Source organism: Chrysoperla carnea, chromosome 2, assembly GCF_905475395.1.
Source record: "Chrysoperla carnea chromosome 2, inChrCarn1.1, whole genome shotgun sequence".
Classification (NCBI taxonomy): Eukaryota; Metazoa; Arthropoda; class Insecta; order Neuroptera; family Chrysopidae; genus Chrysoperla; species Chrysoperla carnea.
In genome coordinates, this window is record NC_058338.1 from 90,466,649 (window position 1) to 90,491,836 (window position 25,188).

The following is a 25,188-nucleotide window of genomic DNA, read 5'->3' on the forward strand; positions in this document are numbered from 1 at the left end:
TTAGGGGGGCATGTAAATAACCTAAAAAAAATTAAGAGAGTTTTTCGTTTCGCTGTTTTTGAGAAAATCCGAATGGAATTTTGGAATGCGTTTTTCTCGGAATCTATTGGTTTAAGGGAAAAGTTTTTCAAATAAAAAATGTAGAGGACATTGTAAGCTACATTTTATGTCATTGGAGCAACGTCATACGAGTTAAATTACAAAAAGTAGGTGGCGCTAAAGTATCAAAAAAAGGGTTTTTCACAATTTTCATGAAGAAAAATTGATTTTTTTGTAAAAGTATAATTTTTATGAAAAACTTGCCGTTTCCGAGCTATACGCCAAAAATGCAACGCAACGTCGTTAACGGTTCTTCAAACAATCAATTCAATTTTAAATTCTACAACAATCTCAAACACAGCACGGCATAAAATGTCCGATGTGTACTCTTCAGCAAGCTGTATTTCAAAAACGGTAAATTTTACAAAAAAATTGTTTAAATAAAAGTTGAAGCTAATTTTGAGTCAAACAACTTTTTCATTTACACTTTTACAAAAAAATCAATTTTTCTTCATGAAAATCGTGAAAAACCCTTTTGTTGATACTTTAGCGCCACCTACTTTTTGTAATTTAACTCGTATGACGTTGCTCCAATGACATAAAATGTAGCTGACAATGTCCTCTACATTTTTTATTTGAAACTTTTCCCTTAAACCAATAGATTCCGAGAAAAACGCATTCCAATTTTTTTGGATTTTCTCAAAAACAGCGGAACGAAAAAAGTTATTTACATGCCCCCCTAACGATCTATAACCTCAGATCCACCATTGAAATTTTTTCCAGTCAAAATGCCAGATTGACTGTACTAAAAGTAAAAAAAAATATTAGTCACTAATTTTGGCAATACATAAAGTTTTTAATATGGTTTTATTTCAGAATTTGTGAATTTATATAATTATTTTCATACTCAGAATCGTTTCTTGGAATCTATCAAAATCACAATACATCCTATACATACAGGGTGGGCCATTTTAATATATGCACCTAAATACTTAAACAAAATCTGTAGAGTTTGATGGGTAGTGCATCATGTTCTGGCATAAGATTGCACCTAGTTCTTCAGGTTTCTTTAATAGCCAATTTCGATCCTGAACGGTAAGAGATAGAATAACATCTTAAAATAGAAAGTTGATCCTCATTAAAAAAAACTAACAATTTTTGTTTAAAATATTTTTTCCATAAACGTTAGCTTTCACAGGGAATACGACTTAAAAATATGTCATTATTGCATTTAATCGAATTGAAATAAGCTTAAATTTATCAATAATTGTAGGCAAAAGTCATGGACACAGGCGAATGTCTCTATTACCCTTGACAACATTCGCCTGTGTCCATGACTAGTTAACGTGTTTTCTTTCAATTAAATGCTATAATGGCATAATTTTAAGTCACATTTCCTCCGAAAGCTGACTATTTTCGAAATAATGGTTTAGATGAAAATTTTATGAAGATTCACAATTTCGGAAGAGAATTCGGAAGTAATAAATTCTTTTAGGTACTATCGACGTAGTAATGGGTACAAACAATATTATCAGAAACAATTTTTACAGATTTTCTCTTCAAAAAAAACCCAATCCGCATAAAAATCTCTGAAAAATCACATAGAGAGGTCTTCTGCCAATAAATTCCACAACAGAGACCCCGCTTTTGATTCGAACTATGGTACTTTTTATCCGTAGTCAGAATCGCAAACAACTGACACCTATCTGGCTCATTTGTTAAATTTTTTTCGAAAAAAAAAACTATATGTGATGTCGAGGTTATCAACATCACATAGTCACTTAAACGGCTCGTGAATTGTTTTTCAATTCTGCAGTTCAATCTATCCACGGAATGATCTGATGCGGGTTATTCATAGCTTACTTGTACAACCATCGAGACGAATCGAAAATGTGCCATCAGTGCCCTTAATAATGTGTTCCTCAGATAACCATTTCCAGATCATATTGTGCATTGATTGAACAAGTGACCTACTTGCATGAGCTTTGAACCCTAAACCTATGTATTAGAAGTCTACCAAACGCTCTACCAAACCTACCACAAGTACCGTTGGAAAAGACAACAACAAAATACAGTGCAACCTCGATATAACAAATCTGAAGGGAACCAGTAAATATTCGTTATATCAAGTAATTTATTAAACTGGGGTTTGTAATATTGAGGTTAAGTTGGTCTAAAATTCGTTATAAAGAGGAAAAAAGTGTCGGAACCTCTCGCGATATGAATTACATACTATGGAGCATACTAACTGTCATATATTTGTGGGACTTTATACGTTATATAAAGGTTTTGAATTGACGAATTTCGTTATTTAGAGGTATTTAAATTTTTTATTATAGTTGAAAATTCGTTATAAAGAGACTGTTCGCAAAAAATATTCGAAATGTAGAGGTATATTTTATATTGACTCTTATGGACAATTCAAGGGGATTGCGAAAAATTTGTTAAATCGAGGAATTCGTTATATTGAGGTTCGTTATATTAAGGTTGCACTGTAGAATGTAAATTTGATTTTTGCTCAATTGTGTTGGTTGTTTTAAAATTTTGAAGAAAAAAAAATTTTGTATAGTTGGTGTCTACGAACTTTTTTTTTAATACTTCTTTCCTAAAAACTCATTGAAATCATCATAAAAAAATTAAGTGTACACAAGTTGAGTAAAAAGGTTTTCTTCAAATCTTTGTATGCATGTAGGGAATAATGTCTGAAACTGCTGGAACGATTTTGATGAATGAAATGTCGTTTTAATGTTATGGGTAAAGATTATATAGTGTCCGAAAAACAACAAAACGTCAACCAATAGGCTACCATCTTTGTTTTTGAGATAACAAAATTTTGAAATAAATTTTTCATTAAGATACGTTATACACCCCTGCCTACACTCTCGTGAAGTAGTCTCGCCGAGTATACTCGAAAAAGTTAACCAAAATGAAGCACTCATTGTCACTCTTTCATCGTACTTCAAAAATTTTCTAGGCAACATCTTCTGAGAAAAAAACGTCATCCGAGCTAAGCAAATACGCCGTAGATGTAAAGAAAAACAAGAAGAATTAAGGAAGATCAAAAGGGAATCAAGGTATTGAAGAGAATTGACCAGTAACGAGGGCGGATGACGCCTGCTAGCCTTATGAAATTCGCAATTTCGCGAAACATATATTACATTATTTAATTGTAATATAAGTTATAACGACATTTTAATCGGTTGACATTTTATAAATAAATTGTCTTGCAGCCATTCAAACCAACATATAATACTTGTATAAAGTTAATTACATATATTGAATCTATCTACTATATATATATATATACTATAGGTACCTCTATAATACGGTCTATCTAATGATTATTACGATTTATATAAATTATTAATTATTGCCAACAGCTATTTATTTGTAAATTTATTATTATATATAATGTAATAATTCTATTGTACAATATTGTACATTATATATTTATTATATTACATACATATATAATTAATTTATTGTATTGAATATAAAATCTAATTATCATTTTCTATACTCTCAATAGATAAATGATTATATGAAGAATATGCTTGGTTAGTATATGGATAAATGTTTGTGAATCGAAGATGTTACTGGAAGCTTGATTTGTAAAGATAACCTACAAATACCTTATAGGTTAGGTCAGAAACCCTGCAGATATTGTTTGGTGCCACATTTTTTATGAGCTTGAAACTTAAACATGTATGAGGTCAGGGCGTTTTTGGTAAAAATTTTATATATGAAATTGAACTAAGTCTAAATTCAGAAAATTTTAGGGTTGGAGGGTTGCCCGATTATTTAAATAAATAAATGACTTCAAATGTAAGCATATTTAACATTGGTCTTATGGGAAAACGGTAGTTGGATGATATGTTTTGTCACCGTTTTGTAAAACTATTACTGCAGCACAAAGAACTATTTCTATCAGTTACTAAAAAGAAATCTGTTGGCATTTCGTAAAGTTTTTGAAAAAACGGATAATTTTTGACACTTGAACTGTAATCCTGACCTGATTAATGTAGAATAATTCCAGCATTTGATCTAAACTAAACTAAAAAAAAAACTGCAAAAGCAGTAAACAGTTAAAAAAATTAAAAGTTATTTAGAAATTTTAATCGTACCAACACTTTTATTAATTAACTATATTGGTCTTAAAATTATGCAAGAGTGAAACAAACAGAAATTGGAGCCACTAGAAATAGGCCAATCCAAAGTTTGCAAAATATTTTTTCTATAAATAATTATTTTGTAGTCAATAAAATAAATATTACAAATCGTCGCGTCAACAACGACGATTGCTGATTAAAAGCGCACCGTTCGTCCAAAATCCCCATCAAAAATGCTAATGATACAAACCAATTTTATTTGTAATAAATAATAAAATATAATCATTATTTATTTACATGACAGAATACAATAATATTAAATCTTTCAAAAAAAATAAAATATTAGTTTTTTTTTTTTTAATATTTTTCTTAAATGACGATTTGGTTGATGAGCACAACGGCGTTAGGGCATATCCAACATATATATGTATATATGGGGTTCCGCCCCGGTATGTCGCGGTGTTATCATACACACAAAAGACCCCCTTAAGTAAATCTATAATGTCCATCATAACCAAAAAAAAAAAAAAAAAAATGAAATGACTTTTTAGACATTTAAAAAAATAAAGAATCCTTTTTGGAGAGTTAACTAACCTACATATAATGGAACTCATCTTCAGAGAGCACCACATATTTTATTTATTCTCTTTTTTTATAAATTATGTTCGTCAACAAAATTTTTTTAACATTTCATTTTAATTGCTTTCTGCATAAACGAACGAGGCAGGCGCCTTTAGGGCCTTTTATTTAGTTTGGAGGTGTGGTAAATTTTTCCTATTATATTTTATTAAATAACATATTTAATATTTTTATATATTTTTATGTGATCTAAATTTAGTCATTTGCTTTTAAAAGGGCGCATAAAGATTTGTTAATTTTTTCTCATCGCTATATATGGCTTTTATTTTGTCCCTTTTGTTAGGGAATTTTATATTCATTTTTTTTATATTAATAAGTTATATTTATATTTATAAGTTCATTTGTTGGCGCTATAAATTCCTGGAAAAAAGTGGAAAATATACATTGGAAATATAACTCATTGAAAATATAAAATTTATCGTAAAAGCTTGAGGCGCTCTGATTTATTCTTGATATTTTAAATTGAGTTCTCGCAGCTTTTGCAAATAAGTCATGTTTGAGTAAGAGACTCATAGAAAAAATTATTTTCTACTTTTGAGTACAATAAAAGCTTCTCTTTTCAATAGTACTTTTTATGAAAATGTTTATGAAATTATGATTGTGGTATGTAAGTTGCCGTGTTACTGTAATAACAAATATTCACTTTCTGAGATCCAGAAGGTTTTGAAGCCCCATGAAACCACTTGTTAAAATTTTAAATCGATTTTTTAATAGATTTTCACGATGTAACGTGCATCAAAATTTCGATCGCCTGAAAATATTCAAAACATAAAGATTACATTAAATAAATTTCATAAAATTTTTACATTTTCGAGGAGAATAAAATAATTTCTTATGCAGAATCTTTTATAATCCTACATGTTTTTGTTTTTTGTAAGTAGCCATATCATTGAAACTCAAAAAATAATTTTTATCGATAAAAATGTTTAAAGCAAAAAATATTGAGTGTGTAGGCGCACATCAGACGCAGGTATTAAACGTGGCCTAGGTTTTCAAGTTCATTGAAAAGCTCACGCTACTCCATAACTGGTAATCGATAAATGAACACTTTAAATTAGGTTAGGTTAGGTTAGGTTATATTGGCTGTCAACGAAGGACACACTTAGGCTATAGATCCCATTGTGATACCATATTTGTGTTTTACCACCTTTCCGCTGATAATTTCATTTATCAGCTCCTTAATTTCAGAGGCAGAGTGCATATACCATGCACTACACCAGCCCATCACAACTATCAATTAAATAAATTTTGTTGCGACGGCGGGAATGGAACTCGTCACCCTAAGCATACCGCGGACAGAATAGGTAACGCCTTAACCAACTGAGATAATAGGGCGACTTAAATTAGAAAGTCGTTATTCATTAAAAAAGTTACATTTTTTGTTCCAGATATTTTTCAGCAAACCGTACAGTTTAGGCAAAAACGGACTGTAAAGTTTTTCCCAAAAGTTTTTTCGTATTAAAAATGTTTATTCGTATCATTGCTTCTGCTTCAAATCTAGACAATCTTCAAAAACAAATTTCCAATAAATCCAAGTGGTTTTTTATCTAACGCACAGAAAGTTGTAGTTTTGCTATCAATTACTGTCATGTAATCTATTCGGTCTACAAACAAATATTTCGAACAAAAAATATTTGCATATTTAAAAAGAATAAAGAACAACTTTCCAATTTAAAGCATTCATCTAATGTTTGTCAGTTATCAATCAGAGGGAAGTTTTAATTGAGCCTGCAAACTTAGATCGAATTCGATGCCGGTATAAGATGTGTGCCTTTGAAAGTAACATTTTTCGTTTGAAGCATTTTCAACGATTAAATTTATTTATCGAGTTTCAAGCATAGGTTAACAAGATAACTTAAACAAGTGAAAACAAACAATTGACTGAGTTAATTATTTAAATACCATGCATAGTCAGTGTTGATTTCTTTATCACATTACACATACAAACATGTGACCCATACATAACTGATAATCATAAAATTTTCGCCTAATTGGCGGCCTCACGGGTAAACAGTGATGTTTACGAAAAAATGTTTCAAACAAAAGTTGTTTAATTTTTGGTGAGAAACATTTTTTACATTTAAACTTTTGTTCTATCTCTAACGGTTTACAAGATGGGTCCTACGGACCCAAGACCCAATTGACCTATGATGCTCATTTACGAACTCGACCTCACTTTTTACGTCCTGAGTACGCTGTAAAAATTTCAGCTCGATATTTTTTTTCGTTTTTGAGTTATCGTGCCTACAGACGGACGAACGGACGGACGGACAACCGGAAATGGACTAATTAGGTGATTTTATGAACACCTATGACAAAGTTTTTTTCCTAGCATCATTATTTTTAAGCGTTACAAACTTGGGACTAAACTTAATATACTATGTATATTTCATATATACATGGTATAAAAAGACAATCTGTATAATTAAACAGCACCATTATAAAAACACGTTGACAAATTCTGTTGAAATAAATAATAAAAATATTTTAATTAATTTCCAAATAATTTTGATGAGAAATTTATAGATGAAAAAAAAAACTAACTTTTTATGTATTTTAAATAACTTTTTGATCTCATATACATACGTTTATATATATTTTGTAAAACATAAAAAGTCTTCTCCAAAAAAAAAAAATTTGTTATATCACCATAAAATCTCATTAGTTTAACAAAAAAGCCAAAAGAAAAGAAATATGTTTTTTAATGATACACATATAAACAGATTATTTTTGTGTTGTATAGAATTGAAACTCTAACAACAACAACAAAAAAGAAAGAATATTCTTTATTCATATTTGATTAACCGTGAAGTTTCAGCCTAATGAATTTTTTTCAGGTAAAAAAAATGTCACAATCAACAATAGAAAAATATGTAAGCGCCACATTATTCCATAAAATATAAAATATAATTTTTTTTAAACAAAGATAAATAATAGTTTAAACATATTATTATAATTCTATCTCGTTTTATTTAAAGTTTTTATTATTTATATTTAATGATATTTTCTGGTTATTAATCTTTCATACACATGACGACAATATACTTACTTTTTTTCCTTCCAACTGCTGTCTGTTTAATCGACCAATAACAAAAGTTAATATAATAGATAAAAAGTGACAGAACATATGTAGTTGTAATTTGTAAAGTTATCTATGCTTTTTTTTAGAGTAAGGTCCAGTTTTATCAAGTAATAATTAGCTACGTAAAAGATCCAAGATTTTCTGGCTTCTTTGAATTCATCGATTACAAAAAATTTCTATCCAGCATTAATTTCATTTTTTAACTCGAACTCAAACTAAAAAAGGAATGTTACAAGTTTGACCGCTATGTGTGTGTGTCTGTCTGTGGCATTGTAGCGCCTGAACGGTTGAACCGATTTTAATTTTTTGGTTTCCTTTGAAAAAAAACTTAACGGAGAGTGTTCTTATCTATTTTTCAAGTGCGAACTTCGTTTTCCGTACACGAAAAAAAAAAATTGGCGATGATCTTCAAATCGATTCAGTTTGGAAAAGGCATGAAATATAATTTAAACATACATATAATTACTATGAAAATGAGTGGGCAAATAAACCTGGCTCAATTCAATTCGAAAAGTGAAATGGTAAAATAATTAGGTAATTCAAAAAATAACTTAAAAATTTCAATTAAAATATTTGCAAAAATTTGTCCCAAAAAATGATAGATAGCTCTCTAAGTATCTTTTTCATCTCACCTCATGTCAAGGACCATCACTTTAATATTTAAGAAGGAGTGTTATAAGTTTAAAATGTTTGTCTGTGCGTTTATATGTTTCTCAGTGGCATCGTAGCCTCTAAACGATAGAACCTATTTGATTGAGAACATTTTATAGCTAAGTTCCCGAATATCTTAGTTTACAAGGAATAAATCGCATTTATCGGGGGTTTTTTTATATTTTGTAAATTTCACTTGTTAAAATATGTCCATTCTGGTGGACTGTGATAAAAGTAAAAAAAACAAGTGAAAACAAACAATTGACTGAGTTAATTGTTGAAATACCATGTATAGGCAGTGTTGATAACTCCGTCACATTTCACATACATACATATCTGACATATTTAACTGATATTATCATATAATGCGCAAGTGTTGATGCGCAATCGTTTGTTTTTTTGACGTCACGTAAATAACAAAAGATATTCACATTGATATTCCTATATTAATACATACTATAAAATTTGCACCTAATTAACGCCCTCGTGGGTAAACAGTGATGTTTACAAAAAAATGTTTCAAACAAAAGTTTTTTATCTTTTTATAAGCAACATTTTTTACATTTAAACTTTTGTTCTATCTCTAACGGTTTACAAGATGGGTCCTACGGACCCAAGACCCAATTGACCCATGATGCTCATTTACGAACTTTACCTCACTTTTTACGTCCTGAGTACGCTGTAAAAATTTCAGATCGATATCTTTTTTCGTTTTTGAGTTATCGTGTCCACAGACGGACGGACGGACGGACAACCGGAAATGGATTAATTAGGTGATTCTATGAACACCTATACCAAAATTTTGTTCATAGCATCAATATTTTTAAGCGTTACAAACTTGGGACGAAACTTAATATACTATGTATACCTATTTCATATATACATGGTATAAAAAACGAGCCTGACATCTCGGTTTTCTGTTGGCCTCCTGTATTTTATATTCAGAGAATTTTTAAGCTTTTACGTTTTCTTTACTTTCTAAGCCGTTGTTCGAAAGAATTTTGTTCGTTACGAACTTGGTCTTTTAAATACCGTACATAGATAACTTTATTCAGATCGTACTACAATTTTGGCCGCCGTTGCGCACGTACAAAAATTGCAATCGCTAGAATCTGAACGGGTATTTTTCGAGTTTTCCCCAAAGTCTTGTCAATAATTCAATACCAAAGAAAACTAAACTTTCTACATAATGAGCAATATAATAATTTGAGTAAAGACCAAAAATGTGATGTCTTGGCTATCATCGCCTCGCCTTTACCGTCTTCGCTAAAGGGCGGTTTTTTGTAACGATGTCAAATCCAACAGGAAGCCCCTAGACGAATACTGACAAGCATATAGAACAAAAAATAACTTGAAGAAAAGTTTCAGAGGTTGATGGGGACATCTTGTTCTGACATAAGAGTGGACCTAGTTTTCCGGGTTGCAATAATAGTCAATTTATATTCTAAAAGGTAAGAAATAGAATAACACTTAATTAGAAAGTCTTCATAAAAATGCTAACATTTTTTTATTCAAAACATTTTTTCGAAAATCGTTAGCTTGCAGAGGAAATGCGACTTAAAAATATGTCATTATTTAATTTAATCGAAAGAAAAAACGTTAGCTCTAGAAAATTTTTTAGACAAAAGTTATCAAGGACAATAAAGGTCATTCGTCTCTGTTAATAACTTTTAGTTGAGGTAAATTTGCAAGATCATTCGAGGATCAAGGTCAAATGAACTTGACACTAGAATTTCAGATCGAAGTTATGAATATAGGCGAAAGTCCTCTATTAAATTAAGTGCATTAATGACATATTTTTTTCCGAAAGCTTCCTGTTTAAAAAAATGTTTTCAAAATAATTTTTAGTTTTTTTATGAGGATCAAATGTTCTTCTAAATTGATTATAATAGCAACCCTGAAGAGCTACTTCCAATATGATATCAGAACATGGGAGACAAACTCTGAAACTTTTGATCAAGTTATTTTTTGGTTGGCTAGCTACAAAACGAGCTTTTATCCGAAATAGATTAAAATAGTCCACTCTTTATAAAACATTTTATGACAGAAATTATATTTTCTTACTCGAATAAGCATGAAGATAACTATATGTACTAGTTATATGTACAAAAAGCACCCACAGAAGCTGTTGCCAGTTCGATGTCCTCCATATCAATAATATACTTCCGAGTGCTTCACTTTGGCGAATATTTTCGACGTGGGTACTCACCCAGAGTGTGAGTGACGAGCTAAAGTATCCATTAGAGAAGCAAAACCATCCTTCACTTCGATTTTAGTCTCAAAAATAAGTGATAGAGGTGGAAACAAACAGTTGACTGAGTTAATTGTTGAAATACCATGTATAGACAGTGTTGATTACTATATCACATTACACATACATACATGTCACACACATATAACTGATATACCCATATAATACATACTATATTCAATTTGCGCATAATTTGCGCTCTCACGGGTAAACAATGATGCTTACGAAAAAATGTTTCAAACAAAAGTTGTTTATTTTTTTAAGGGACAAATTTACATTTAAACTTTTGTTCTATCTCTAACGATTTACAAGATCACCCAATTGACCTATGTTGCACATTTACGAACTCGACCTCACTTTTTACGTCCTCAGCACGCTATTTCAACTTGATGTCTTTTTTCGTTTTTGAGTAATCGTGATGACAGACGGACAGACATACAATCAGAAATGGACTAATTAGGTGATTTTATGAACACCTATACCAAAATTTTGTTCATAGCATTAATATTTTTAAGCGTTACAAACTTGGGACTAAACTTAGTATACCTTGGTATATTTCATATATACATGGTATAATTATATATTTGTCAGCGAAGTGACAAGCTATAAAGTAATATATTTATTTTATTTTGAATACTAAGCGCAGAAAAAATGAACATTCTACGACATTCCTATCAATAATGTCGAAATCATTAATCGAATCAATATATCAAATTGATAAAAAATAACTTTTGTATTTTGAATAAACTCCAGCAGGTAGACAAAAGAACTAGAAAGAAAAAACCCCATCATCTACACATATTATTATAACATATGAATTTTAAAAAAGTGTGACCATGTGCCGTTTGTCACTAGGATCAGATACGATAGGCCCCCCGAGTGATTGTGGCACCCTCTGGCGTTACTTTGACATAACATAATATTCCGACGAACATATATTCTTCGATTGCATTCATGTTGAGATGACAACTATTTGAGTTGACTTCGGGACTGTGTATTTTTATTTTTTGTTCATCATTATATTGAAGAGATGACATTTTTTATGAAAAAAATGATTATAGATGAATATTTTTATATCTTTTTAAGTGTTCATTTATTTTTTTTATTTTTTTTATATGCATCGAATAACTCTCTTGGTCAAAAAAATGGATTTATCTTGAATCTTGATGTAAAATTGAGTGACATTTCATTGTCTATAAAGAAATATCTGCTTGACATAATTTGCATTATATAATTCCGTTAATATTGTGAAATTTAAGGTATTCCAATTTAGGAGTAAGTTCTTATAAATAATCTAAATAAATAATCCAAATTCAGTTTCCTAGCTTTAATTTTTGGTTGAAATTCTAAAATTGGTTGTACCATATTTTCAACTTTGATGATGAATTTTGTTATAACTTCATAAATTTAGACCAAAAATAAGTATACAATTTTTCGAAATCTGCCTTGGTTTTCGAAATATAAAGCTAAATAATAGGGAATATTCGTGTATTTTTTTTAGAACATAGTAAAAATATGTATATAAAAATAAATACTGTTTAAAAATGCGTTAATTAACTGTAAAAAATATTTAGAATACAGAATCATTTTGAGATGTTTAAACGCAGTCTTTTGGCGCTCTCTGTTGATAACGTATTAATATGGGATCTGTCAATTGGTGACAGTTTAATGTATAATTTACACTTTAAAAAAATGAATTTACAACACAGAATTTACACTCGTTATCATTAAGTTTTCTATTAAAAAGTCGTAGAATAATATAACTCAATGTAATACCAAACAAAATATAAGTAGTTAATACCATAAAGTATGTCATCGAATTTGACAAGCCAATACTATGACGTTATGTACGTTTTAAAATTTGAATTTCCATTTTAGAAATTTGGTTCAGTTCCCACAAAAAATACTTCAGATTAACTATTTCGAATTTTTTTAATTTGACTATACCTCCATATTGATAGGTACTTAAAATTTTCATTAATTTTTTGTTACATTCAAAAGATTTGCAACTTTTAAATTATTAATATTTCTTTTATGTCGAATGTCACAATTTTTTTTTGGAAATGACATTGAATATATCTTTGCATGCTTTTTCTTATAAATTTTGTATTTAATATATTTTGATTCTTAGAAAAACAATATTTCCTAAAAAATTATTAAACATTTTTTTATATCTGCGTTTATTATTATTCATGTCAAATTTTTAATTATAGGTGTAGACAATTTATTGTAAAATAAACCACCTAGGGTGATTGAAATCAACTCTTTTATAATTAGTAAAAATGGGTTTAACAAATTGTTTTTATGTCATTTTGAAATTTTAGTTTCTTACACAAGTTTAATTTGGAAAATTTCGAAAGATTGGATATAAAACATCAGACGTTTATAAGTGTAAAAAAATATTATACTTTTAATACGCAAGTTTGAAGAGTTACAAGTTTTAGACATACTCGAATTCTAGATATAGCTATGACGTCAAACAGTATAAATATAGCATTATTTCAATTATTTAAGTTTGAGTTATTGTGGCTCGATTTTACTGTCCTTAAGGCAGGCATGGGCGAGTTATTTTAAGACCAATTCACCATTGTTATAACTTTATTGTGTGTCATAAACTTTATTGTGTGTCTCTTTATCCAAGTCCGCATAGCTTGAAGCATAGCTAAGAACACTGTCCATTAATTTACCATTCAAACAAAAGAAAATTATCAAAATCGTTAAAAGCAAAACATCAGCGATCTATGGAATGACTAGACTATTGAAATAATGGAACAGTATTGTTGTAAATTACTATGATTTTAATAGGCATCTATTTATTCAATGCCTCTTGAAACCCAGATAAATCTTATAGCGTAATTCTATTTTAGGTCACCGGTTGATGCATGGAAAAAAGAATGGAGAAGAAACCTGAGTTATTCTTATTTACCTTCATATGACCTTACAGATCGAGGTAGCCCGTCCTACTACCCGTCTATTTCTGCCTCCACTAGTAATGAGCAAAATAAATCTCGGTCTTGCAGTCTTGACCCTGGTCATAAAAAGACCGCTTATTAATATAATACCACTTCGACAAGACCAATACCAAAATCCTGTCTATATGAATTAAGATTAAGACCAAGACTCAACTCTGCAAGACTAAATCTTACACTGCAAGACCAAGACTTTTTTGCGCAAAACCAAGACATTTACAAAATAACAATACTTCTACCAAACTTAACTTGGCTCGTTACATTGCTTTGGTAGCGTCCGAAGTACTATTATTACGAAAAAATAGTACAATATTAAAATGTAAAATATAAAATCTAAAAGAAAACCACAAATTAATCGACTAGGGCAGAGTATTGGTACTGTGAATTCATTCATTAATAATAAATGATCTGGTTCGGAGCATGCATTCTACATAGGTATATAAATCACTCAGTTGCTGCACGTTAGCAACATTTAAAAGGATTTCAGCGTAGTTTCCATCGCTAAAACTACCCGGATCCATCAGATACAACTGGAGATAACTTGCACAAATCAGTTGGCACTCAATGGGCACTCAATCAGATGGTGGAAAATACTTTCATTTCGTAAAGTGTTACATATAGTGCATTGTACATTCGGATCCATTTTGTAAGAGTTGCCATTTGCGTAGAATGTTGTAATACGAGCATAAGACATTCGCAGTTGAAAAGCAATTCGTACCTGTCCGAAGTACTACGAATTCGGAAACCCAAGCCAAAATGCGAATAGTAAAACGAAGTAGAAATTTTTTTGCCTGGTCAATTGTCTTTGTACCAGATTTTCGTGAACCTTTTTAAGGATTTTATAATATTTTTATTTTAATTAAAATATTTGCCTTCTTAAAATAAATTATTATTTATTATTTAAATACATATTGTTTTCTAAAATAAATAAGCAGATAATATTCAGAATATAGTATTGTTTAGTTTACTTTTTTTTCCATTTGGTTTGACTCAATTACACACATGTAATTGTAAATGTAATGTATGTATATTGGCAGGTTACATGAATGCGCATCATTGGTCACAATTATTATTGTGACTACTTTGTCGGAGGCCACCCAGGACGTTCTATGGACGTGTAAGGTGCAACATTTAAGAATAAATATATAGGTATACGTAGAATATATTAATGTAAGTATCCGTGTGTGAATTTTTTTTCTTGGCAAAGATGTGGTCACAAAATTGTTTTCAATTTAAAACTATTCACTCCTTAGGCAAGTTTTATTTTTATGAAAAAATAAATTTTTTTTAATTTGTGTCCCCACTAACGTCCTCATACATCGTTAATTAGTCGGGCACAACGGTTTTTTTTATTTTCAATAATTTAATAAGGTTCTAACTTTAAGTTTTTTTTAATTTCCACCGACTAGCTTTAGAGAAATATATGAAAAATAAAATTCTCTAAAATTTTCAGAATTTGTTTAGACTTAGTCCAACTTCATATAAAAAAAATTCTAGCCTTTTTGCCCACATTGCCTTGGCGTTCGTACATCCTTTACGGGGACCAAAAACAAAATTGATACAAACTCTCTTGAGAAATATCTTTCAAATCTAACTTTCTGAATCAGAGAGAAATTTATTATTCAATTTTATTCGTCTCTCGACCTCGTTCCAGGAACGATTTTCTTTGATTATTCTTTCTACATTTTTCGAGATTGTACCTCTTTTATATATGTGGCAGTCATGTTATATTATAGCACTCACTATGTAAGTCCAATATAACTACTTAATCAGTACTTCAAAAATGATTTAGTGATTCGATGACGTAACTTGTGCTTTAACCAACTGAGATCGGGGTTGGAAAGAAAGAAATAGCAGGGAAATTTTTTTCCAATACATCTTATTGATCTGAGAATAGTCAAATATTGTTGCAAGGAAATTTTACCACCAAGCATGTTTCATTTTCTAAAAGATTCTAAGATGTTTTCAAAATCGAAGTTTTTGGAAATATTAGCCGAATAAGAGTTCACTGTAACCATAAGTCCTCTGACAACATTTTCAAGTGTCACATTTTCAATCTACGTCTTGCAAAAATCCTTCTTGTGAAATGGATTTATTACCCGGAACAACTAAAAATAGGCGATGAGCCTCATAATTTGTTCAGTTTGGAGATAGCCATCATGAAATAGGTAATTGAATGGAGAGTGTTGTTAGATACTTTTCGTAAGTGCGAGTTTAAGTTTTCTTCGGGATTTTTTAAATTTTGTAAATTTCGCTGGTAATTTAATCAATTTCATATATGCTGTATACAAAAAATGATTATATTGTTCCAGCTACGCCATTCTTCTTTTACTTTGGTGATTCTAAAAGAGTTGGTATATTGAAATCATTTTTGCTATTTTATCTGTACATGTCCACTCTCTTCGTACAGATATTAAATACATACAGAAGTAACGTTTAAACTAAAAGGTTTATTTTTACTGATTTTTTTTGTCTATACTCTTTAAAAACAATCTCTTTTGTCAACGACCTTTCTTTTCTTCGTTCGCTAAATAATCCTATTGTACATCTATTGTTCATAAAATAAAATAATATGATTGTTGTAAACACTAATTTTATTGATATTTCTTCTGAGTCGGTGAGTAACAAAAACAAAGTTGACAACAAAAATCATATTTTTATGTTTTTAAGCAAAAAAAAAAAAATATTTTTAAGGGGTAATTTTTCAATTATAAAGTAAACCAAAATATTTTTATGAAATTTTTTTCAAAAAATGTCACTGCACATTAGTTCATATTTTTATGATTTATATAAATAATAATTTTTGGGTCTTTTTGTAAGGTTTTCGTTAACAAAGTTAAATGTCAGTATTTGTTAAGCAATTCTATGACCATGAAAGCTTAATAATACGGCGCCAGACGATGGTAAACGAGACAGTATTGTTATGATTTTCGATAATTTTGTATGCTTGAATTATACGTTTTTAGATTGTTGTTGATAGAAGAAAATTCCGTATACCAAGGGTATCGAGCTCGATTCTCGCTGGAAGAAAAAATAAGAATTTAATTAATTTTTGGCATCTTGCTAGCGTATAATACAAGAGACAATAAAGTTCAAATTTCAGGTGAAGAATTCTCACTGCACGGACAGAAAAGTGAAGTTGGGTTTTGAAAATCTTTAGAAGTAAGCAAAATATGAACGTTTATAATTCCTAATTAAAAAAATGTGGGGTCCTGGTCTCGCCATATGGCTCAACGGTAAATCTAGCTAAAAACTGACATCATAGATGAAAAGTTTGACCCAAAATTAGTGGTTTTCAAAAAAAATATCATTAGATCGGATTAAACTTGGCGTATTCAAAAAATTCAATTTTTTAAACTCAATGACGACATCAAAATCAAAAAAATTATTTTTGCCTTTTCACATTCAAATTATACCTAATTTTAGTCAAGAAAGTATGTAATCCTACTAAGTTTGGGTTATACTTTTCAAATTTGTAACCAAATTTAACCTAACCTCAATAGGTTTCAAGAATGTAGTGTCATCGTCTCTTCATTTGGCTCCACGGCAAGTCTAACGAACAACTAACATCTTAGATATAAACCTTAGATATTTGACCCAAAATTAATTGGTTTCAAAATAAATTTCATTCAGATCGGAATTTTTGATTGGTGAACTACAAAACGAGATATTTGGGTTAGATGTTTCGTTTTAAATCGTAATAATTATCTTGATTTGGATTCTAAAATACATATATTTTCAAAATTGCCATTATACGAAGTTGTTTTAAAGAAAGTTGTAATCGTCATATTTGTCTAAGTTTGTATCGTAAATAATATCTATAAACTTAGTCAAATAGACTTTTTACTCAAATCATAACGATTTCTTATTAAAAGAAAAAATATTTACACTTTGCAATAATTTGACTAATGATGTTATTAAATTGGATTTGCTTGAATAAAATCAATATGCAATCGATTGAAATTTTGTATTATTATTATTATTTTTTTGTTCAAAATTACATCGGTCAAAGAGATAGGTACTAAAATATAATATATTGTATCGAACCATAGTCGGCATTGTTTCAGTTTAAAATGATGATAGGAGTCTCAACCACAAACGGCCTATCCCGCTGTGATATACAAACCCAACAAGTACTAAAATTAAAAAACGACATAGTTGACACTTTACAAAAAAAGTCAGGTGGATATTATTATTCTGATTCTTCTTTCTTGGTCGTTGTTGAGACTTAAAGACTCGTACAGTATTCAGAGGAGAGTTTTCTAGGTAGGCCGTCTGTCTAAGCTAACCCAAATCAATTTTAAATTATGAAATTTTGGAAAAACTGTATGTAGTATAATCAATAGAGTTTAAAATTTAAAACAATCCTCCTGTCCGGTTTTTGCAGCTGGATAATTAGGAGAAAAATAGCAGTTTTAAAAAAACATACTTTGGAAAAATGGGAGTCATACAAGTCAAGAAAATAAAGGACGACAAACGCGACATTTTTGCGATAAAACCGTGTTTTCTCGTAAAGTTTCGGATGGATTTGACTTTAGCTAGTCCCATTTTTGTTTGGTTTTGCTTTAGAACCATTTTTTTTTCAAAACCTTTTTTCCGTCTTTTTTTACAAAAAAAAAAACCTGTTTATCATACCTTTTCGATATTTCCTACACTCTGACATTTTTCAAGGTACGTTATCTTATAAACTAATACTACTGGAAAAATTGAATAATTATTTTAAAATTTGAGGTATTTTCTGCACTCCTGGCAATTAATTATATTTTATTTTGCTAACAATATAATAAGGACATAGATTTTAAAAATTGTTTTAAAATGATTTTAAAATCAACAATTTTTGCTGCTTTTTCCAGGAATGAGAACTAGTAAATGGAGGAAATGCAACCCCTCCACCCTCTCAGGTGCCAAGCGTACTTCCTTACTTCCTTACTTCCTAATTTCAGAAGGAAATGAAATTTTTAAAAACTCAGTGTGTGGAAATCAACTTTTCCATTATTTTGCACAAGCTGTAATACTATTTGGAGAGAATTTTTCGAAAAAAGGGGCGATATTTGCAAAGAATCAAAGTGTTAATATGAACTGTATATCAAAGTTTACTATGTTTAGTCCCAAGTTCAAGAATAAAAGTTCATAATATTATCTAATTAGTACATTTCAGGATGTCGGTCCGTCAGTTTGTCCGTCGTCACGATAACTCAAAAACAATATCAAGCTGAAATTTTAAAGCGTGCTTAGGAGGTAAAGTAGGACCCATCTTGTAAACCGTTAGAGATAAAATAAAAATTTAAATATAAATAATATTCTTTATAAAAAAAATAAACAACTTTTTTTGAAACATTTATACGTAAACAAACTGTTTACCCGTGAGGGCGCACATTAGGACAAATTTTTTGTGTCCTTTTCTCCAAACCTATAAAAGATAGTCAGCTGAAAATTTTCAGGTAGCTTCACCTAGTGGTCTTGTGTAGGTTCTTCAAAAACGAAAAAAAAATTATCTGTCAAAATACCGTCATAATTGCATTGGTTTTCTTAACTTTTCTAATTTATTAAAAATATTGCAAGCACTAACATAAAATAATTTTCCACACAGAGTATTTTAACAATTAACTCCAACAATTGTTTGTTTTAACTTAATAATATGATTTGAATGATTTCCGCAAATATTCGTCGATTAGTCGATTATAAGATTATCAGATCCAGTTAATACATACTTCGCTTCCTTTTGCAGTCATTTGTAAGACAAGTTACGAAGATAAGTCAATAGTTTGATCAGACCTTGACAACCTTCTCATACTACATGGTCTCCTTTGTCAATATTGAAAAGAAATAAATTACATTTTATTGTTATTATTATTATTTTTTACCTCCCACTATTATTTGTAAAAAAAGAATTCTGTTTTGTTTTGTTCTGAAGAGTTCTTTGTGCTATGAGTTTCGTTAACGACATTTCGTTTCGTTTGACGTTTGCACAAAAATACCATTACTGCTGTTAATGATGCAATTTTTGAAGTTATTATTTTTGAAAAATAATATATAAAAATGTCAACAAATTTATTTTATTTACTTTCTCATACTCATAACTTTTTTTTTTTTTTGAAAAGTGAATCTTTTGTAGGTGTGTTAGGGACTGACAAAAACTATCCCTTTGTGAACGATTTATCTATGTATAATGATTGTTTTTTCGCAATTAATATTGTTGGAAGGTTCCTTTGTCTCGAATTTGTGCGACAATAGGAGTGAGATTACATCAATAAAATAGATAAAATCTTGTTTAAGGGGATTAATCCATAAATAAAAGTCAGGTATATTTAAGGTCATCTATGAAAAAGTAGGTCGTCTTGGAATCTAATGTTTCACTGCGGACATTCCTGACATGAAAATCGGACATTCATGAAAATTAATGTTGGCTGAGTAGAAGATTGCTAGTAAAAGTTTTAAAGAAAGGACTGGTGAACTAGGCAGAATTGACTCAAATAAGCTTTTGAACGGTTTAAAGTGAATTATTGTTTGTACAGTGTGATGGATGAATTTTAATTTTAAACCAACTTTGGATAATAAGGCTACCTATACAGGGTGTCTTTTTTAAGTTGACATATGTTGGAACCTGAAGTTTTATGTTGGGCGCACATCTTACGCAGGCATTAAACTTGACCTAGGTTTTTAAACTCAATGAAAAGCTCAATCTACACTATAACTGGTAATCGATTGACGAACGCTTTAATATAGAAAGTTGGTATTGTATAAAACATTTAAGTAACATTTTTTGCTCGAAACATTTTTCCACAAACCGTACAGCTTAAGCAAAAACGGACTGAAAAGTTTAACATAAAATTGTTATTTCCTATAATTGTTCCTTCGAAATTTAAACACTGTTCAGAAAAAATTTTCCAATAAATTCAATAAAAGTGGTTTGTTTTTCTATAAAAAATATTTTTTGTTAAAATTGAATGAACAAACGTACAAGAAGATAGATTTTTGCTATCAATTACTGTCTAGACTTTTCAGTCTACAAAACAAAATGTTTCAAACAAAAAATGGTTGCGTATTTATAAAGAACAACTTTCTTATTTAAAGCGTTCATCTAATGTTTGTCAGTTATGAATCGATGGCGGTATAAGATGTGTGCCTTTGAAACTAACATTTTTCATTTGAAACATTTTCCTCAATTCAATTTATTTATCGAGTTTCAAGCATATATCAACTTTAAAAAGACACCTTATATATAATCAGCTAAAAATAAAAAAACTAAACTTATTCTCCTGAGATCAATTTGTTATAACATAAATATTTAAAAACAAACAATAATAACATTTAAGTACAAAATCACTTTAACTTCAAATTATGAATTTTAGGAAGCAAAGCTTATTTATTACTTATATACTAACTTAATCGCTAACGCGATAACTTTGGTATACTGGAAAAATGTGTTGCATACAAATAGCCTTGATACATGTATTGCAATTACCCTTATTTTTTGTACAAACCCCACCGTAGCTGCAGCGACACTAAACAGAATAGCTAATAGGCTTAAAGAGGTCAGCAATTTCAGTTACTGAAAGCGGCAAATAGCACTCGTATTTTGTTTTAAAGTTATTAGGGTTTAAACAGTACGGTATGAAATACCTGGCCACAATGATACCGGATTAAAGAAAGTTCCCGGACTTGATAGGAATCAATTAAAAGTGGACCAAATTATTGTCTTAGCTTCGATAGCAGAAGTTTCTCCTAGGCAGACGTTTCTCACACTAACTGGCTGGAAGCCCATTAGTTTTTTGCTTTTAAACTTATCTTGATAAGCTAATCCAGAACTTAAACAAACTTATCTAGATAAGATAATTCCACCATCGTTTTTAGTACTTTCGAAAAACAATGTCCAGAAAGCCACAATATCAAAGACTAGTCTCAAGAGTGGAACATCGATTAGTTGTCTCTAATTTTTTGGGATTTACGTCCACAGTGAAGCTTCTCATTTCTGTTTCTGAGTTTAAGCAGACTGGATTCTTCACTGCTTCAGTAATTGCTTGCTTCACTATTTCCTAGCTACAAGTTTCTACTAGTGCTTTTACTGCTTTCAAGTTCTTCGATATTGTCTTTTAGTAATTTATTTTGCAGTTAGTCGCGAGTGTAACTACGATAGAGAAAAACTACGGCATAAATAGATAAATGAACAAAATTTTAAATCCTTGTTTTTGATAAAACTGAACTATAAGAGGATTTTTCTATTATTTTTAACGAGAGAGGACACAAAATTTAATTGTTTGTGAATGCATCTATTAACTACCGTTTCTAAATAAATTTATTTCATTATTATTGTTCAGTTAAATGGCTTATATGTAAAACTCTGTAACTCCTCTTAAAAGAAGATCAAACATTATTTCATTTGAAATTCATCATATTATTAAATTTTCATAAAATTACCCATACACAATATACATATACCTTATTATTATAAATACATACAAGACATATATTCTTGTTGATAGTAGGTAAATTGCGCAAATAAATACGTACTGGTATCTTCGTAATAAAGAATATCAATGGTTTTTTTTTCAATATTTGTTTGTATCTCTTTCTAGCAAAACAAAATTTAGTCGATCTCTTTGTCTAATTTGTTGTTTAAAATGCTTGTGTAATCCGAATTTCTTGGTCGATTTTAATTTTAATTATAATTTTTGTCATCACTTTAACAGTATTTTCATATCTTGTTACGAAATTTGCAAAAAAAAAATCATCGATATTCCCTCGATTCTAGCTCTCTAACCATAAAGATAAGCAATGTTTGATGTTTGTAGAAAAATACTGGTTGATATATTAATGAATACAAATGTATTCCTATTTTTGGCTTCTTTTATTTCTTATCGAACAAAGCTTACTAAATCTCTTTCTCTGAGCCACAAATACCTTCCCTCACCTTATATACGCCCCTGTTAGTAAATTATAAATACTATTTGATTTATTGGTGTTTGACCACGTTTTACGCGTTTTTACAAGAATGTCACCTTTCTGATTAAATTTCTTATGTTGAATAATACTATCTGTATTCGAATTTTAATCAAAATTGTTAGAGCCGTTCCTGAGATGAAATTTTATTTAATCAGCGTGGACCGTTTCGTGGCCAATAGTTCGTTCTGTAACTAAACAATAAAAAAATAATAACAACAAGAGTTTGATGGTAGACAGCATGTTATGACAGCAGATTTGACTTAATTTTCCGAATTTTTTTAACAGTCAATTTAGATCCTAAAAAGTAAGAGATAAAATAACAATTTAAATTAAAAAGTTGACTCTCATGAAACTAACATTTTTAATTTAAAACAGTTTTTCGAAAATCGTTAGATTTAGGAGGAAATATGACTTAAAACTATGTCATTATCGCATTTAATCGAAATACATTAAATTTTGAAAAATTTTTCAAACAAAAGTTATTAAGGATAATAAAGGCCATTCTCTTGTATTAATAACTTTCTTATAGTCCAGGTAAATTCTCAATAACATTTGGAGATTAAGATTTTCAGTGACCTTGAAACTAGAATCTTCGGTCAAAGAAATGGGCACAGATGCATGCCCTCTGCTGCCTTCCCAACTTTTGGCTAAAGCATTTTTCTGTAGCTACCATGTTTCCTTTTGATTAAATGCAATAACGACATATTTTGCTTATGAGGCTCAACTTTCTAATTTAATATGTTTTATTTAGTTTTCTTATGAGGATCAACTTTCTAATTTAAAGTGTTTGTTTTTTTCTTGTACTTTTTAGGATCTAAATGGACTATTAAAGAAAACGGGAGAACTAGATCCAATCTGATGTCCGAACATCATGTTTCCCATCAAACTCTGCAACTTTTGTTTAGTTATTAGTCAGAATAGATTCAAATGGTCCATTTTGAATATACAAGCATTGTTTGTTTAGATATATAAGATAACAAGTGAAAACAAACAATTGACTGAGTTAATTGTTGAAATACCATGTATAGGCAGTGTTGATAACTCTGTCACATTTCACATACATACATATCTGACATATTTAACTGATATTCTCATATAATGCGCAAGTGTTGATGCGCAATCGTTTGTTTTTTTGACGTCACGTAAATAACAAAAGATATTCACTTTGATATTCCTATATTAATACATACTATAAAATTTGCACCTAATTAACGCCCTCGTGGGTAAACAGTGATGTTTACAAAAAAATGTTTCAAACAAAAGTTTTTTATTTTTTTATAAGCAACATTTTTTAGAATTAAACTTTTGTTCTATCTCTAACAGTTTACAAGATGGGTCCTACGGACCCAAGACCCAATTGACCTATGATGCTCATTTACGAACTTGACCTCACTTTTTACGTCCTGAGTACGCTGTAAAATTTTCAGATCGATATCTTTTTTCGTTTTTGAGTTATCGTGTCCACAGACGGACGGACGGACGGACGGACAACCGGAAATGGATTAATTAGGTGATTCTATGAACACCTATACCAAAATTTTGTTCGTAGCATCAATATTTTTAAGCGTTACAAACTTGGGTCGAAACTTAATATACTATGTATATTTCATATATACATGGTATAAAAATGCGCAATTTACTTACGGCATTCGCCTATATGTATATGTAAATTATTCAAGATGACAATTTAACAAAAGGGATTTAGGTATATATGAAATGTCATAAAGAAAAGGGGAATTGATTTGTATTATATCTAAATATAAACTAGATTTGTGTTCTGACATATTTATTCCTCTCTTCATATATACAATATACATACAAAACATTTGACAAACATAAGGGACAATGGACATTTATCTTATAATATTTTGGATCATATCTATTTACATGTAGTTATAGTATAACATGATATATGACATTTAAATCATATTTCTATGTATATTAAATAATGTAGAATTATTGATAAAACTTCAGTTATTAACATTGAATAGTAATGACTTTTTATACCATGTATATATGAAATATAGATAGTATATTAAGTTTAGTTCCAAGTTTGTAACGCTTAAAAATAATGATGCTAGGAAAAAAATTTTGTCATAGGTGTTCATAAAATGACCTAATTAGTCCATTTCCGGTTGTCCGTCCGTCCGTCCGTCCGTCTGAGGACACGATAACTCAAAAACTAAAAAAGATATCGAGCTGAAATTTTTACAGCGTACTCAGGATGTAAAAAGTGAGGTCGACTTCGTAAATGAGCACTATAGATCAATTGGGTCTTGAGTCCGTAGGACTCATCTTGTAAACCGTTAGAGATAGAACAAAAGTTTAAATCTAAAAAATGTTCCTCATTAAAAAATAAACAAATTTTGTTTGAATCATTTTTTTGTAAACATCACTGTTTACCCACGAGGGCGCCAATTAGGCGGAAATTTTATAATATGTATTATACTTGATTATCAGTTATGTATGTGTCACATGTTTGTATGTGTAATGTGATAAAGAAAT

General features: G+C 29.8%; 1 protein-coding gene across 1 annotated transcript in view; it reads left to right on the forward strand.

Moving 5' to 3' along the window:
* The window catches only part of LOC123293030 (zinc finger protein basonuclin-2), a 657,524-nt gene that overhangs the window by 594,913 nt on the left and 37,423 nt on the right, over positions 1–25,188 (forward strand). The gene's annotated exons all lie outside the window — the stretch shown is intronic.